The 17,694-nt window shown below is 44.0% G+C and overlaps 1 protein-coding gene across 2 annotated transcripts in view; it reads left to right on the plus strand.

Moving 5' to 3' along the window:
- The first annotated feature begins 5,455 nt into the window (after nt 1–5,455).
- The window catches only part of CLIP1 (CAP-Gly domain containing linker protein 1), a 118,087-nt gene continuing 105,848 nt past the window's right edge, over nt 5,456–17,694 (plus strand). For both annotated transcript variants that reach the window (XM_052654310.1, XM_052654311.1), the window contains exon 1: nt 5,456–5,569. The gene's annotated coding sequence lies outside the window, so the exon portion shown is untranslated. The remainder of the gene's footprint in view (nt 5,570–17,694) is intronic.

The raw sequence follows: 17,694 nt of genomic DNA on the forward strand, positions 1-17,694 counted from the left end.
TGAGGAACTTAACTCTTAAATTCATTTGTTTCAGGACCTTAAATACTTAAAAAAAAAAAAAAAAGAAATTAAAGTAATGCATATCTGAGGTTATTGATATTGCTTGCTCCCAGCAATCTTGATTCCAGCTTGTGCTTCATCCAGCCCAGCATTTCTCATGATGTACCCTGCATATAAGTTGAATAAGCATGGTGACAATATACAGCCTTGACGTACTCCTTTTCCTATTTGGAACCAGTTTGTTGTTCCATGCCCAGTTCTAACTGTCGCTTCCTGACCTGCATATAGGGTTCTCAAGAGGCAGGTCAGGTGGTCTGGTATTCCCATCTCTTTCAGAATTTTCCACAGTTTCTTGTGATCCACACAGTCAAAGGCTTTGGCATAGTCAATAAAGCAGAAATAGATGTTTTTCTGGAACTCTCTTGCTTTTTCCATGATCCAGCGGATGTTGGCAATTTGATCTCTGGTTCGTTTGCCTTTTCTAAAACCAGCTTGAACATCTGGAAGTTCACAGTTCATGTATTGCAGAAGCCTGGCTTGGAGAATTTTGAGCGTTACTTTACTAGTGTGCGAGATGAGTGCAATTGTGCGGTAGCTTGAGCATTCTTTGTCATTGCCTTTCTTTGGGATTGGAATGAAAACTGACCTTTTCCAGTCCTGTGGCCACTGCTGAGTTTTCCCAATTTGCTGGCATATTGAGTGCAGCACTTTCACAGCATCATCTTTTAGGGTTTGAAATAGCTCAACTGGAATTGCATCACCTCCACTAGCTTTGTTCGTAGTGATGCTTCCTAAGGCCCACCTGACTTCACATTCCAGGATGTCTGACTCTAGGTGAGTGTGAGTAATCACACCTTCATGATTATCTGGGTTGTGAAGCTCTTTTTTGTACAGTTCTTCTGTGTATTCTTGCCACCTCTTCTTAATATCTTCTGCTTCTGTTAGGTCCCTACCATTTCTGTCCTTTATTGAGCCCATCTTTGCATGAAATGTTCCCTTGGTATCTCTAGTTTTCTTGAAGAGATCTCTAGTTTCCCCCATTCTATTGGTTTCCTCTATTTCTTTGCATTGATCGCTGAGGAAGGCTTTTTTATCTCTCCTTGCTATTCTTCGGAACTCTGCATTCAAATGGGTATACCTTTTCTTTTCTCCTTTGCTTTTTGCTTCCCTTCTTTTCACCGCTATCTGTAAGGCCTCCTCAGACAGCCATTTTGCTTTTTTGCATTTCTTTTTCTTGGGGATGGTCTTGATTCCTGTCTCCTGTACAATTCACAAACCTCCGTCCATAGTTCATCAGGCGCTCTATCAGATCTAGTCCCTTAAACCTATTTCTCACTTCCAGTGTATAGTCATAAGGGATTTGATTTAGGTCATACCTGAATGGTCTAGGGGTTTTCTCTACTTTCTTCAGTTTCAGTTTGAATTTGGCAATAAGGAGTTCATGATCTGAGCCACAGTCAGCTCCCGGTCTTGTTTTTGCTGACTGTATAGAGCTTCTCCATCTTTGGCTGTAGAGAATATAATCAATCTGATTTCGGTGTTGACCATCTGATGTCGTCCACGTGTAGAGTCTTCTCTTGTGTTGTTGGAAGAGAGTGTTTGCTATGACCAGTGCATTCTCTTGGCAGAACTCTATTAGCCTTTGCCCTGCTTCATTCTGTATTCCAAGGCCAAATTTGCCTGTTACTCCAGGTGTTTCTCGACTTCCTACTTTTGTATTCCAGTCCCCTATAATGAAAAGGACATCTTTTTTGGGTGTTAGTTCTAGGTCTTGTAGGTCTTCATAGAACTGTTCAACTTCAGCTTCCTCAGCATTACTAGTCGGGGCATAGACTTGGATTACCATGATATTGAATGGTTTGCCTTGGAAATGAACAGAGATCATTCTGTCTTTTTCTGAGCTGGAATCAAGATTGCCGGGAGAAATTTCAATAACCTCAGATATGCAGATGACACCACTCTTATGGCAGAAAGTGAAGAACTAAACAGGCTCTTGATGAAAGTGAAAGAGAATGAAAAAGTTGGCTTAAAGCTCAACATTCAGAAAACGAAGATCATGGCATCTGGTCCCATCACTTCATGAGTAGTAGATGGGGAAACAGTGGAAGCAGTGTCAGACTTTATTTTTGGGGGCTCCAAAATCACTGCAGATGGTGATTGCAGCCATGAAATTAAAAGACGCTTACTCCTTGGAAGGAAAGTTATGACCAACCTAGACTGCATATTAAAAAGCAGGGACATTACTTTGTCAACAAAGGTCCGTCTAGTCAAGGCTATGGTTTTTCCAGTGGTCATGTATGGATGTGACAGTTGGACTATAAAGAAAGCTGAGCACCAAAGAATTGATGCTTTTGAACTGCGGTGTTGGAGAAGACTCTTGAGAGTCCCTTGGACTGCAGGGAGATCCAACCAGTCCATCCTAAAGGAGTTCAGTCCTGGGTATTCATTGGTAGGCCTGATGTTGAATCTGAAACTCTAATACTTTGGCCAGCTGATGCGAAGAGCTGACTCATTTGAAAAGACCCTGATGCTGGGAAAGATTGAGGGCAGGAGGAGAAGGGGATGGCAGAGGATGAGATGGTTGGATGGTATCACCGACTCAATGGACATGGGTTTGGGTGAACTCCGGGAGTTGGTGATGGACAGGGAGGCCTGGCATGCTGTGGTTCATGGGGTCGCAAAGAGTCGGACATGACTGAGGGACTGAACTGAACTGAACTGAAAGTATAGCATGCACATTAAAAACAATAAAGGACATCAGAGTTTTTAATGAAAGGTAACATTGTTCTGCGAATCACCCCCAACCCTATTCCACAGATACCATTAATTTTTTGTCTTCAGTTCTTCAGGCAGTAACTTCCATGTATGTAAAAGTATACTTATATTGCTATTTATTTAGCATCTAAAGACATTATCTATTGACTTTGTGTTATGACTAAAGTGCTACTACCTCTTTCCCTCCACACAGGTCTACCGCTATTTGCGGTTATTCTTATGGGATAATTTAATGATTTGTGCTTAGTCACTCAGTCATGTCCGACTCTTTCTGACCCCATGGACGGTAGCCCGCCAGGCTCCTCTGTCCATGGGGAGTCTCCAGGCAGGAATACTGGAGTGGGTTGCCATGCCCTCCTCCAGGGTATCTTCCCAACCCAGGAATCGAACACAGGTCTCCGGCATATGAGGTGGATTCTTTACTGTCCCTAATGTTATGAGTTAACCTTTTTTTTTTTTTTTAACCCCAAAAGAGTATTTAATGATTTCCCCACTTGGTAAAATGAAGATCTGGGAGCTCCTACTGGCTTTCAACTTCTGCCATTTCCCTCCATCTTCCAAACAATTGACAAGAGTCAATTGAGTTGTCATACTTTTACAGCAGACATATATTAAAGAAAACTCAGTGGCTAAGCTCTGAAATCTCTGACAGTGGAATGTGGATGCTTTTTATGAAACAGAATTGAGAAACTTCTTTTATCCTAACACCAGCCAAATCATGAGATTGTACACAGTCAATGCCTAGGTTGCAGGGCTGGGACTAGGCCTTGGTCACAAAATTTAAGGGGGCACCAAAAACTCAGTAGTCAAGACAGCTACTATTTTGATGTAATACTTTAAAAACAAAAATTAATGCAAAAAAATTTAAAAAACAGTCCAGAATGAAGAAAATAAAGGCATTTAGAAATAAAGATAGGCTCAGGAGAATGAATAGAGGAAAAAAAGAGAAAAACATGTATTGTTTTTTGCTTTCACTGTGCCATGCGGGATCTAGTTTCCTGAACAGGGTTTGAACCTGCACCCCCTAAAAAGGGAGTGCAGTTTTAACCACTGGATGGCCAAGGAAGTCCCCCAAAATGTTTATATTTGTACCCCACAATTAACGGTGGTCTGTGTGCCTCTTCCTATAGCATCTATGATTACATAGGTTGTGTATTAGAGCTGAAAAATATTCATGAGAGGAAGGTGTGCCTTCCAGCTTAGGAATATGTGTGTGTGTGTGTGTGTGTGTTAGTCATTCAGTTGTGATTCTTTGCAACTCCATGGACTGTAGTCCACCAGGCTCCTTTGTCTATGGAATTTTCCAGGCAACAGCACTGGAGTGGGTTGCCATTATCTTCTCCAGGGGATCTTTCCAACCCAGGGATTGAACCCAGGTCTCCCGCACTGCAGGCAGATTCTTTACCATCTGAGCCACCAGGGAAGCCACTACATACTGTTGGGGTGCTACCACACTTTGGCTTCAAGACTTGCAAACTAATGCGATGTTGAATTAAGAGACAGATTTTTTGTCTTTAAAGGTGACTGGAGGGGAGGGGCCCACAGATGAATTTTTTTATCTGCTCAGGACTCCATGCATTTTCAATGTAGTTTCCTTCCCCTGCTCTGTGCATGCCTGTTGGTCCAGGCAGCACCGGTGCTTTGAATAAGGGTCAGCACAAGGGTCACCCTCCTGATTATTCCCTTCTAGGAGAGAGGAGGAGGAAACCTCCGGCCCCCTATCCACCACTGAGTCGCTGCAAAATCCTGGGCTTCCACTGACAGCTGCAAATTCCTCTCCCAGGAGCTGCCAAGCTTCTGGGGTTGCCATGGTCCATGGGAGCGAAATGCTGGCCGCCCTCTGCTGCACCAGCCCGGAGCAGGCTGCTGATGCCTTTCCTCTAGTTCCTTTCAAAAGCTTTTAAAGGAGATCCCCGGGGGAGGAGGAGGGGGGGGGGGGGGAGGACCAGGACCTTAACCAGGGCTTCAGTGCAAGCGGCTGGGGCGAATAAAAGGCTTTTCTCAAAGTAATAGAGCAAGTGTCGGGCTTCCGTCTTTCCCTGGAGGGAAAGGGAGAGCAGAGATGGTCCTTCCCAAGCTTCACCTGCTGTAGGCAGCGCCTTTCAGCGTTTCCCGCAGGGATTCCTCATCCCGAGTCTTCCCTGGAGGGCAAGGAGGGCAGAAGAGGGTGCTCCTGAAACTTAGCCAGCTGTTGGCCGCTCCTCGTAGCTTGTTTCAAAGGGTTTCTCACCCTGGGGGTCTAGGAGGAAAAAAAAAATCAGCTCTAAACCAACCGGCTGTGTGATCAGGCTGAGTGGATCTATCGGGTGTGACTTGCAAATTCTGGGCACACTTTCAGAAAATGGGGAGTGAAGCGAGATGATGAGAAGCCCCTTAGTCCAGGCCTCATGGGTTTCTCCGGTACCTTTCTCCGCGTCCCGGTCCTCTTTGGGATCTGAGGGCGGGACGGCGGGCGCGCCGGGAGTCTGGGGGTTCGCCTCCAGCCGCCGCGGGTGCAGACAAAGAGGAGGCGGTGGGTGGGTGGGAGGGTAGTTTGGGCCCGACGCGGGTTGCGGGGTGCCGGCCGCGAGGTTCGGGGCGCGGGGCTGGCCGCGGTGGGCGCGGCGGCAGAGCGCGCTGGGAGGAGCCGCCGCGGCGTCTTCTGCAGGCGGCGCGCGCCCTCCCGGCCCCGCGGCGGCGCGTCACGCTCTCCCCCGCCCGGAGCCGACGAGCCGGGAGGCGGGAGGCGGCGGCCGCGCGGCTGCTGCTGCGGCAGTGGGGCAGGTGGTGGCGACTGGCGGCGACCGAGGCGGCGGTGAGTGGGGCGCGGCGCGGGCCCTCTCCCCTTCCCCACCCTCTCCTCACCCTTCCCTTCTCTCTCTGCCCGACCGGCCCCTGCCCGCCCGGCTCGGCGCCGGGGGGACCGGGCCCGGCATCCAAGAGGGAGGACCGAGTCCCGCGCACCGGGCCATCGCCGTGGGGCCGCGGGGGGCCCCGGAGAGATGGCCCTGGAGGCCAGGGGTCCCTGGGGGTGCTCTCCCCGGAGCCGGAAAGTGGCCGGCCCCGTGAGCACCGAGCCCGGCCTTCCCTTCCTCCGCCCGCCTCAAGATGGAGCTTGGACTCCTTGCCCCTGCGCCGCCCCAGGCGCCGCTCCCTCCCCGGCGCCCCTCTTCGCTCCCCTCTGTCCTGGGGCGGCGGGCCGGACCCCCGGGGGGCCGAGGCCCAGCGGGACCTGTTGCCCCGGCGGTCACCTGAGCCTTCCTCGGGCCCTTGGCAGCGGTGCCCGCGAGCCGGCATGGAGGGCACCCTGGCCGTGGCCTCCGAGGCGGGCGCCGGCCGGCGGGCTGGCCTCGCTGGCCTGGGGCCCGGCTGGCCGTGGCTTTTGTCCCCCACCCCACCCTCACGAATGGGACCGTGATTCTTGGAGAAGGTGGATGACAAGATTGACAGGGATTTCCGAAATAACACCGCTGCCCCGTAACCCGAACCTTCTGCCTCGTCAGGGGATTGGCTCCGGAGACAGATGACACTTGTTCAGAGGTTATTTTCAAAGCAGAGCCTCCTGATTCCCCTCCTTTGGAGGTCCTGTGCTTCAGAAATTGTGGTTTTTGATCCGCGGAGAAACCCTGAACTCCGCTGGTGCTCCACTTCATGTGGCTTTTCCATCTGGCAGGGACCGAGCACCACCCCTTCCTCCCTTCCCAGCCCCACCTCTTTGATATGAAGAAATTACACGTTAAGTCTGTAATCCTTTAGTTACCTGTTTTTAGCAAAACCTGGGCGCCAATTAACGTGTTTAAAAAGGAGGGTGGAGGAAAATATATGCTGCTTTTTTTGGTTGTTGTTGGATTCAGCAGTCTTGCCTTCTTCCTGTTTCAGGTTAGGACAGTTCCTGGCCAGTAAGAGCTCAGGACTAGTGTTAGTGCTGCTGTTTTTATGGTTGTGGTTCTGGTCGGTGTTTTTTTTTTTCCCCTTTGATTACTACTGTTACCTATAGTATGTACAAGTCCAGAGACCAGGTCTGTTAGGATTTGGGGTGTAATAATAACCTTTTGCAAGAATCCTCAGGTATATGTTGTTCCTCAGCTTTGGGGCATTTTTCTCTGGAAATATTAACATTTATTGAGGGCTTCCTGTGGTCAAGCTCTGGGCAGGGCTTTTATGTGTTTTGTCTCAATTAACCTAGCCCAATGATGGTGCTATTCAGTGCTATTATCCCATTTTACAGAAGAGGCATGGAAAGGTCAGGAACCTTGCTCTGGGTCACATGGCTGATAAGTGGTAGTGTCAGGATTTAAGCTCTGGTATTCTGACTCCTGGTGCTTGGTAATTGGTATAGTGACTCTCCTGCAAGGAGCAGGTCTGCCCTCCTTAAAACAAAGACAGTGGGTGATTACTTGGCCAAGGGCTGGTCCTGAGTTTCTGAGGTTCAGAGAAAGTCGTAAGGTACAGCTTAGGCTTCTCACTAGGCCTAGTACAAAAGGGTGAACAACAAACTGGGTGGACCCTGTGAAGGTATGCTGTCTAAAGATAAAGATCCCCCATCCCTCTTTATTTTCCCCCAACAATTGCTTAAGCACTTGTGCTGCAGTGAGAGAGACGTAGGCAGATCTGGTTTCTGTTCTTTATAAGTTTGGAATTTGGTGCTTTTCTCATTTACCTTAAAAAAATTTTTTTAACCTATTGTGAAACATTGAGTCTGTCCCATCCCTTGTGATCTGTGAATGCATATGAGCTTAAGCAAGTAATGTTTGACTCTTGCTTTTAAGTTCTGTCTCTTTTGGGATTCCAAACCCAAATCATGATATGTAAGAGGTGGTTTGGCCCTCCTGTGCTCCACAAAAAGGTAGGCACTTTTGAATTTGTCATATATTGGCTGCCTGTTCTTCATTATTTATTACAGATGCATTTCTGTTCTTCCCAGAGTTTGTGTGTATCTATCTCAAGCTATTTGTGTGTATGTATACATATGTATATGATACATATCTATATGTATATTTCAAGGACCTTGACTTTCACTTTATAGTACCCTCTACAGAATTCTGCAGAGTCCCATGTGTTCAGTCAGTATTTATTATTCAGTTAATTGAAAGTATGAGGTGCATAAGTTTCAGGATTTTTTTAAAATTTTTTAATATTTATTTATTTGGCTGTACCAGGTCTTAGTTGCAGCATGTGGGATCTGGTTCCCTGACCAGGCATGGAACCTGGGTCCCCTCCATTGGAAGCACAGAATTTTAGCCACTGGACCACTGGGGAAGTCCCAGGACTGGTTTTATAGAAAAAGACGAAATAAAACAAAACTGAAGGTAGTGTAGTAAAGTCATAGGAAGATGCTTACTATTTGTTAACATTAAAAGAAAACTTTATGCAATGTTAACTAAAATGAGCCTTTCACCTCGTATAATTTTCCGCTTTATCTGAATTATCAGCTTCTTTCTCCTCTTCCTTGTATAAATGAGGTGGGAAGTCGATTGTTTTTCTCTAATATAAAGAGTGGACACTGTTGTAATCACTGCAAACCAGTAAGTTCTCTTTTTCAGTATTTTTTCGTAGTGTGTGGTAGTCTCCTCGGGGGTTTGTGGGGCTGTGGTGCACCTGTATGTGGGCTGTACTGAGGTCTCATTTGGAATTCACTCAGCAGGTATTTATTGAGCACCTGCTGTGTGCCGGTTGCTGTTCTGGGTGCTGATGATAACAGCAGTAAATAAAACGAAACGGAAAGCCCTGTTGTTGGAACTCCCTTCAGGTAGGGGAGGCAGACAGTAACCGTGTTAATACAATTTATTGTATGTTGGAAAGTGATACATATTTAGACTAAATACTACAAGGTTTGGAGATAAGAGGTAGGGTAACAGAAATTCTAAATAGGATGATGAGAGGAGACCTTGCTGAGAAAATGGCTTTTAAATAGAGATCTAGATGAAGTGAGGGAATGTTGATCCCCGAGGGAAGATCATACCAGAGGAATCAGTGGCAAGGGTCCCGAGGCAGGAGCTTGGGAGGGGCTAGATGATTTAAGGCTGTAGATAATTTAAGGTTGTAGTCCTTAAATATGTATTAAATACATATGTATTAAAATATTAATTTATTTTTAAAATTTATCTTTGTTTATGTACATATTTGTCTGTGCTAGGTCTTTGTTACGGAATGTGGGCTCTAGTTCACTGACCAGGGATTGAACCAGGTCCCTGCTCTGCATTGGAAGCTTTGGAGTCTTAGCCACTGGACCACTCGGGAAGTCCCTAAAATATTTTAAAATAGTGAAAGATAAAGAATTTTGTGCCGTGATACTAGCGATTTTGTTGAAGAAAAAGTTGAAGATCTGGGGGAAGTAAAGCTTAAAGAATTTCACTAACTTGCCTTAAAGGCCACACTGCCAGTGAATAGAGAGCTAGAAATTGAACCTTAGTTTATATTATTTTAAGCAATGCACAGACTATATTGGCAATGAAACGTTAAGTAAGTGGCTGGCAGAAAGGCCAGACCAGTGCTTGATGTTCAGACTTGCTGTTAAGAATATACTTGTCTGTTTGTATGCAGGATTTTTGCTCAGCCCTGGGAGACCTTGTAACTGACATTCGCATATATTGCCTTTTCCTGGAATTATGCTCTTGGAAGGAAAGCCTTCCTTTTTAGTCTTAAAAGATTCATGATTTAAAATTTGTGTTTGATATAAGCCTTTAAGTGTCTTCAGTCTTAATTGGAAGGCAGTGACGGTATTAGTCTCAATATGAATTTTTTAGATGACTGTTTAGGGAGGTTCTAAACTAATATAGCATCTTATATATGTATTTTAATATACATAATGTATGTTTCCCATGTAAATGGAACTCAAGGAATCCATATGCTTTAAATCAGCACTTGAGTTACAATGCACTTTTAAGGGAAAACATATTGACTGATGGTACTGTACAAGAATTTCAAGAGTGACCTCTTCAGATTTCAAATCAGGAACAGAAGAGCCTTTTTTTTTTTTTTTTTTTTTTCCGGTGGGTTGGCAGACTGTAATTAACCAACCTTGAATTTGGCTAGGACATCTGGGTTAATATCCTGGCCCTGGCACCAAGTACCAAGGAATCTTGGCCACATTTAGTAAAGAGCTTTTTTTTTTTCAGATCTCCATCTGGCACTTACAGAAAGACAGATTCCACTAGCACTAACTCAATGGGTGGGTCTGTTTTTTTGATTGTCTGTCTTATGGTGGTTCAGCAACGCAATCTTAAAAGAAGTCTTCGCAAAATAGTAGTCCTATTATGGAATCCCTATTGGGAACCCTTTCCTATATCTCTTTCCCTAGGGAAGTATACTCTCATCTGCCTCTTCTTAGGAATCCTAATGAGACTACAGACAGGCATTTCGCTGCCCTAATGTTTTATATAAGCATAAGGTCTAATATACTTCTGACTTGAATTAAGTAGTTTGGTATTTGTATTCTCTTTTGCTTATGTCTAAGTATAGCTTGGATTAGATCCCAGTTTTAATTCTGCCCATTTTTTACACTTAAAATTGCCAAGTGCTTGTTTTACTGTATCTTTTCTGAAGTTAAAGGCCTGAAGAGCCAGATGTTCAGGACGTGCAGATCATCCAAAATTTGGGTTTGATGTAAAACGGAAGCCAGCTTTAATAGATTTTTTCCCCCTCCCTGGTTCTACAGCTCCCTAGTCAAGTAGAACACTAAAATATTTGGTATACTTTTTTTCCCTGTCTTCTCAGGAAAGATGAGATATTAGGAAAATTTTCTTTAAAATATTTCAATCAAATCTTTTGATCACCTGCCTTCTTTCTTTATCTGGTTTCCTCCATAGAATGATTTCTTACTGGAGACATTGCATTCTAGTAACTTAAGGCAGGAAGGAAGATATATAGACTCTACTTTTCCAGACTATAGAAAAATAAACTTTATAGGCAGGGTAATTTTATTTTATTTTTTTACAGCTTAAGTGAAAGAAAACTTTTTATCACTAAGTGTTTTTTCACACATGGGTGACTGGAAAGAAGTATATTGCTAATTTCTGTTGTAAGGCATATGTGGCTTGCTTGAGTTTCGACACTGAGATTCTAGAATCAGTCAAATTTAGATTTTAAAAAGAACGTTTTCTAGTGAAGTGATTACCTTTTTGAGGTTCTCGGGTTTATTTTCACCTTGCATCCCAGTTTTACAAGGACCTTTGCATTTTAATAACATACACTAGTCATCCTTTAATATGTGGTTTCAGTGCATAAGATATAAACACACATATTAAAAGACAGAGAAAAAAGCAAATTATCCATAATCCTACTGCCCAGAGAAAATTGTTTCAGTGTTTTGGAGTATATCCTTCTAATCTTTTTCTTTATACTTAAAAAATGTCTTATGGCTGGATCTGTATTTATGTATATATATATTTCAATATTTTTATATATTTAGTTTTGGCTGTGCTGGGTCTTTGTTGCTGTGCGGGCTATGCTCTAGTGGTGGTGCACAGGCGTCTCATTTTGGTGGCTTCTCTTGTGGAGCACAGGCTCTAGGGTGCGTGGGCTCAGTGGTTACAGCTGCCCGGGCTCTAGAGCACATGCTCATTAGTTGTGACACAGGGGCTTAATTGCTCCTGAGCATGTGGGATCTTCCTGGATCAGGGATTGAACCCGTGTCTCCTGCATTGATAGGCGGATTCTTTACCACTGAACCACCAGGGAAGCCCTGTATTTCTGTTTTGACGTAATTAAAAGTATAACATTTTCACAGGAAATATTCTTAGCGCACCAACATGAGGGGAATCAGACTATTTTAAGTTTGAGGAACGTCCCTGGTGGTCCAATGGTTAAGAATCCACCTTCCAATGCAGGGGATGAGGGTTCTGGCCCTGGTTGGAGAATTAAAATCCCACAAGCCTCATAGTGCCGAATTACTTAGCTATATGGATGCTTTTATATTGGTATAAAGCATTTGCTTTCTCCAGTGAAGTTTGAACCTTGGGAATAAAGATTTAAGGAAAAAAAAATGTTTGCGGTCCTGAATTTGCTTCAGCCCCAGCTCCTTGTGAATCTTGTGAAGTTGGACTAGTTGCTTGACTTCTAGTCTCTCATTCTGTAAAGTGGGGGTAACACCTGCCCTGTTCACCTGATGGGGTTGCCGTCTTAATGTGGGGATTTAGTGATGACAATAGTGCTAAGGGAGTCACTGGTGCTGTCAAATACCAAAGAGGCCCAGGAAGACAGAAAAGACCAGTCCTGTATCACTGATTGACTGTGAGTCACCTGGCATATTTAGCAAATGGCTAGATTTATTATAGTAAAGCTTTTCAGATGAATGTGACCAATCAAAAGTGTCCTGTGGGGTAGGAGAAAACCCCAGAAATACTGATTTATCAAAAATCTCTTGAGAGCTGTGAGGACTCTGTGCTGAATATAACCAGCTGTCTCACCAGGTGAGGCAGCTAACAGTGGGCCAGTTAGGGGCTAAAGTGGAGGCGTGCCAGGGCCCTGGAAGACAGTCCGTTTCACACGGCTTGTTGTTGTTTGGTCCCTAAATCATGTCCAACTCTTTTGTGACTCCATGGGCTGTAGCCTGCCAGGCTCCTCTGTCATGGGATTTTTCTCTCTGTGTGTGAGAAAGGATTAAGGAAGCTTCCAACCAGTCAGTCCTTAAGGAAATCAACCCTGAATATTGCCTGGAAGGACTGATGCTGAAGCTCCAATAATTTGACCACCTGGTGGGAAGAACTGACTCATTGGAAAAGACCCTGATGCTGGGAAATACTGAGGGCAGGAGGAGAAGTGGGCGACAGGTTGAGATGGCTTCTTTGACTCAATGGACATGAGTTTGAGCAAACTCTGGGAGATAGTAAAGGACAGGGAGGCCTGGCGTGCTGCAGTCCGTGGGGTTACAAAGAGCTGGACACGACTGAGCGACTGAATGGTAACAACAAAGTGGGAAGTTGCTCTTGTGTTTGGCGTTGATGGAGATGGAGGGTCTCTAGGCAGCGATGGGTTAGAGAAGACATTCTAGGCTGGACTGGATTGAGCAAAGGCATAAAGGCTTAAAGGGTAGCCTGCTGAGATCAGAGCAGATAGACAGTCTACTCCTCTGTACTTTGAGGGCAGGTAATAGGAAATAGAACTAAGACGTTAGGGCTTGCATCAAGGAGAGGCTTCCCTGCTCTGAGCAGGAGCCCCTTTTATTGGTCTGTAGGCCCATGGGGTAGAAATGAGGCAGACATGACTGAGCACAACACAGCAGCATTTTTGTAATCATTTAAGGTTTTTTTGCAAGTCTTTCTTATGATGATTGCTCAAAACTACCTGGTTGTAGGTGATAAATAGGAAAACTTCTGGGTATTTTTTGTTGTTCAGTCACTCAGTCATGTCTGACTCTTTGTGACTCCGTGGACTGCAGCACTCCAGGCTTCCCTGTCCATTACCAACTCCTAGAGCTTGCTTCGGAGAAGGCAATGGCACCCCACTCCAGTACTTTTGCCTGACGAATCCCATGGACGGAGGAGCCTGGTAGGCTGCGGTCCATGGGGTTGCTAAGAGTCGGACATGACTGAGCGACTTCATTTCCCTTTCATGCATTGGAGAAGGAAATGGCAACCCACTCCAGTGTTCTTGCCTGGAGAATCCCAGGGACGGGGGAGCTTGATGGGCTGCCGTCTACGGGGTCGCACAGAGTCGGACACGGCTGAAGCGACTTAGCAGCAGCAGAGCTTGCTCAGACTCATGTCCATGGAGTTGTGATGCCATCCAACCATCTCATCCTCTGCCGTCCCCTTTTCCCGCCTTCAGTCTTTCCCAGCATCAGGGTCTTTTCCAATAAGTCAATTCTTCGCATCAGGTGGCCAAAGTATTGGAGTTTCAGCTTCAGCGTCAGTCCTTCCAATGAATATTCAGGGTTGATTTCCCTTAGGATTGACTGGTTTGATCTCCTTGCAGTCCTAAGGACTCTCAAGAGTCTTTCCAGCAGCCAATTCCAGCTCTGTTATTACTTTGCTACTTTATTCACTTTATGTTAATGCTTTCTGGAAGATCTGGTTCAAACTGATAACCTCTAGAACTTAGTTTTCTCATCTCTGAACTGGGGATAAAAGGAATTTCAAATAGTCGTCATGACGATTAAATGAATGAATATCTGTAAAACAGTATCCGAACTCTTCTCTCCCCTTTGATCCCTTCTGTCTTCCCGCATGCCCATTCCTAAAGGAAGTCGGGGTTTAGCACCTCAGTTTTCTTCTCTCATGTAAGTTGAATGGGGGAAAACCCACTTCTACTAGTCTGGGAAATGAAAACCTTATTTCCTGCCATGTATAGAAAATTACTTTGAGTCAGAGTCCCTTGCCACTGTCTAAGGGCACATTTTTAGACAACAGCTTGCACTGATGAACTTTAATTTATGAGGAGCTAAGTATTTCGCATGGGGTAGAAACTCATGCTTCTCATGTCAGAACTTGTGCCTTGCCAAACCTCAGGCCCTTTTGTATGTTTGTCAGTTTGATTTCCCACTGTTTAACTCAAAGGAATTTCTTTGTAAGATCTGATAGAACTTGCCGTGTGTCTGTGTGAAAGATTACCTACAAAGGTAAAAAATAACCAACAATGAAATTGGGTTATTAAGATCCAAATGAAACCATTTCCTAGTTTCCATTGACAACCTCAGGGGTGGTTGTACGGGAAAACTGTCTTAGGGACATCTGAATAAATTTGAAATAGCCGAGTATCCTTCAGGATTGTGCAAACTGAAATTTGGTTATTTTTTCCATTCCCTCTAAAAACCTACAACTATTTTCTTTTTTCCTTTGGCTTGCGGGATCTTAGTTCCCTGGCCAGGGATTGAAGCCGGGCCCCCGTCAGTGAAAGCATTGAGTCGTAACCACTGAACCGCTTGGGAATTCCCAGCCTGCAACTATTAAAATTGCTCATATGCAAAGTAAAAGCAAGAAGGTTTTTATAAAGAGGGAAAAAAAAACAAAACAGTGAGGAAGTCATTGATTCTTCTGTTGTCTGTGTGCCCTTTTCCTGTTCAGAACAAACAGTTGGTGAGCTTTTGCATTTGGAATGGGCCGCGTGTGATTGTTGAAGGGCAAGTGAAAAGTATGCCGATTTTGATTCCTTTGTGAAGGCTGGAAAAGGAAATGAGTTTTAACCTGCCTTGAGATTGACTTACTCATCTCATTGCTGTTTATAACAGACCAGAAAACTTTTATTTATCTGCATAGATGAAGGTCAGGAGTCTTTAAACTGAAGACTGGGCTTTAAGTCCTGGACCGTTAAGTAACTGTGACCTTGACAAGTGGTTTCACTTTTTAGAATTAGTTTCCTCCGTGGTAAAATGAGGAAGTTGAACTAGATTGCAGGTCTCTTCTAATTCTAAAATTTTATGATGCTATATTAAGCACCCTTGCTCCTTTTTACACATTAGTATAATTGACTGCTGCCGACCTATTAAGTAAGTTCTTCTGGGAGATACTAACCAGGCCTAGTCATTTCAGTTCCTTATTTAAGATCTGTCTCTAAGCTGTTGGTATTAGAGTTACAGAATAGTAGGAATTTTGTGAAAACTTGTATAAATGAGCAGAATAGCTCAAATTATTCAGCTCTTTGAAAAAAAAAAAGCCCTTTGCATATGGAGGAACTCTGGGAGACTGCTTATTTTCTGCTTATCTAAGTAACAGGAACAGAAAATAAATCTTTGTCCAAACTGCACTGTGCAGAGACACTCATAATTGCAGGCCAGCACATCGTGGCTCAGCGTTCCGTCTTAGAAAAGTCATCGAATGTTCCAGCTCTCTTTGCTTTGCTTGGGTTTTGGCATCCTCCCCCTCCTTTCAAAAACAGCTGTAGACTTTGAAACTCTGGGTACAACTTGTATTTGGTACTATGTCATATATGCTTCAAAATTTAAAAACGTGTAATTTTCGAACACAGAATAATTTTTCAAGGGGTTTATGTCTTTCTATTGATATCCTATTCTGACTTTATTTGGCAAGCATCCTTAACTGAGTGTTGAATCATTTAACATTCTACTTCTGACTTTGATGGAAAGATGTAAAACTTTCTGTTTATCTTCAGCATCCTATTGTGTGATATTCTCAGACCAACACTAAAGATTGGTAGACTGACTTTATAAATTGCTTGATAAGGGCTCTACCAGTTAGAAATTGAAAGTACAACTTCCTTGTAGCACCATTTGAATTAAGAGGCCAATTAATTTTCTGATCCTTCCCTGCTTGTGTCTGCCCTTGAGTGTCTAAATGGGTTTTTCACATTGATCCTTTTAGGCAAACAGTGACTACACTATTTTCATCTTCTGTACTTTATCCTTGGCTAGAGATGTGGTTTGTTTTTTTAATCTTTGTATTAATTTTAAGGCTGTTGGAGTCTGGCCTGTTTAAAAAGTTATATATTGTGTATGAAATATATATATATAAATACTTACCTAGATGAGTTTCGGTGAAAATGAATCTTTGTGGTCGTCCAGTACAATAAGGTGGCAAAAGGCTAAAGAAGACCCAGAATTATGCCTCCTGGACTCTTCATAAACACCAGTATTTCCTCAAGGATTTCCACCCCACAGTAACCCATCAGGAGTTCTTTGACATCTGGGTGGTCCTGTAGCTGTCGTCACTCTGGGTAGCAAGGGTTACTCAGGGGTTGGAAATCTTTGAGGAAATACTGGTGTTTATGAATAATTCTTTTGACAATGGAATTAAAAAAAAAAGACATGTCTTTAATACTGGATAAATATTTGTTAAATAATCTACCATGTGAAAGGCACAGTGATCTGAAGTCAGCAAGTGAAGACGGTGAGGATCATGGTGTGCCTGTTTTTTTTTTTTGACAAACCCCCTCCCTGCCCCATGTGTGATCTTAGTCCTCTGACCAGGGATCGAACCCATGCCCCTGCAGTGGGAGCGTGGGTTGCCAGGGAAGTCCTGTGAGGACCATGTGTTTGAGGAATAGCTGCTAGTGCACTTACTCAGATACACGTCTCCTGGGAGTTAGTATAAGTCAACCCTATAAAAACAGGCTGGTTAAGTTGGTAGATGTGGGAGTACTGAAAAGCGGCATTACAGTTAAGTTGGTATTTTTTACATTTAAACTTCAGTCCTGTCTCCCATGTCTTCTTTTCTCTCCCTTTAACTTGCATTATTGTTTTGTGTCATGCTTTATAATGATTTCTGAAAAGTATAAACTTAGCACTCCATGAATATAAATTATTACCAGCTCCATCTTCAGCTTGTGGATTAACTGTAAACTTATCAAAAGCAGTACCAAAAGAACTTGGATGAACTGTGAGAAAGGCATCAGGCAACTTTCAGTCCTTAGAAGGTTCTGTGTCTTTAGCCAGGTGATCTTTGAAGAATGCTCGTAAGGCAACTTTCAGTCCTTAGAAGGTTCTGTGTCTTTAGCCAGGTGATCTTTGAAGAATGCTCGTAATCTTCAGGCTAGACTGAGATGCTGCTTTTTCTAATTTATATGAGAAATTAAATACTGAATAGTAGTTTTCTCAGTTTCAATCTTTGCCTTATGTAGGGCTTCTTAGTTTAAGTCTTAGTCTCCTGCTGCTGCGGATGTCTTAAGATGTTTCAGGCTCTGTCCTGTGTCTCAGTGTTTCATGGTATTCTCTTTTTTTTTTTTTTAACATTTATTTTGTTTATTATTTATCTGGCCATGCTGAGTCTTAGTTACAGCATTTGGGATCTTTGGTCTTTGTTGTGGCAGGCAGGATCTTTAGCTGTGGCCTGCAAACTCTTAGTTGTGGCATGTGGGATCTAGTTCCTTGACCAGAAATCAAACCTGGGCCCCCTGCGTTGGGAGCACAGAGTCTTAACCACTGGACCACCGTGGAAGTCCCTTCATGGAATTCTCTAGGGTGTTTCCAGATGCTCTGGCCTCCTGAGCAAATACCAGACGCTGCCTCCCCGGCCCCCTGCCCCCACCTTTAGGCATATTGCACGGCAG

This window comes from Budorcas taxicolor, chromosome 17 (assembly GCF_023091745.1).
Source record: "Budorcas taxicolor isolate Tak-1 chromosome 17, Takin1.1, whole genome shotgun sequence".
Lineage (NCBI taxonomy): Eukaryota > Metazoa > Chordata > Mammalia > Artiodactyla > Bovidae > Budorcas > Budorcas taxicolor.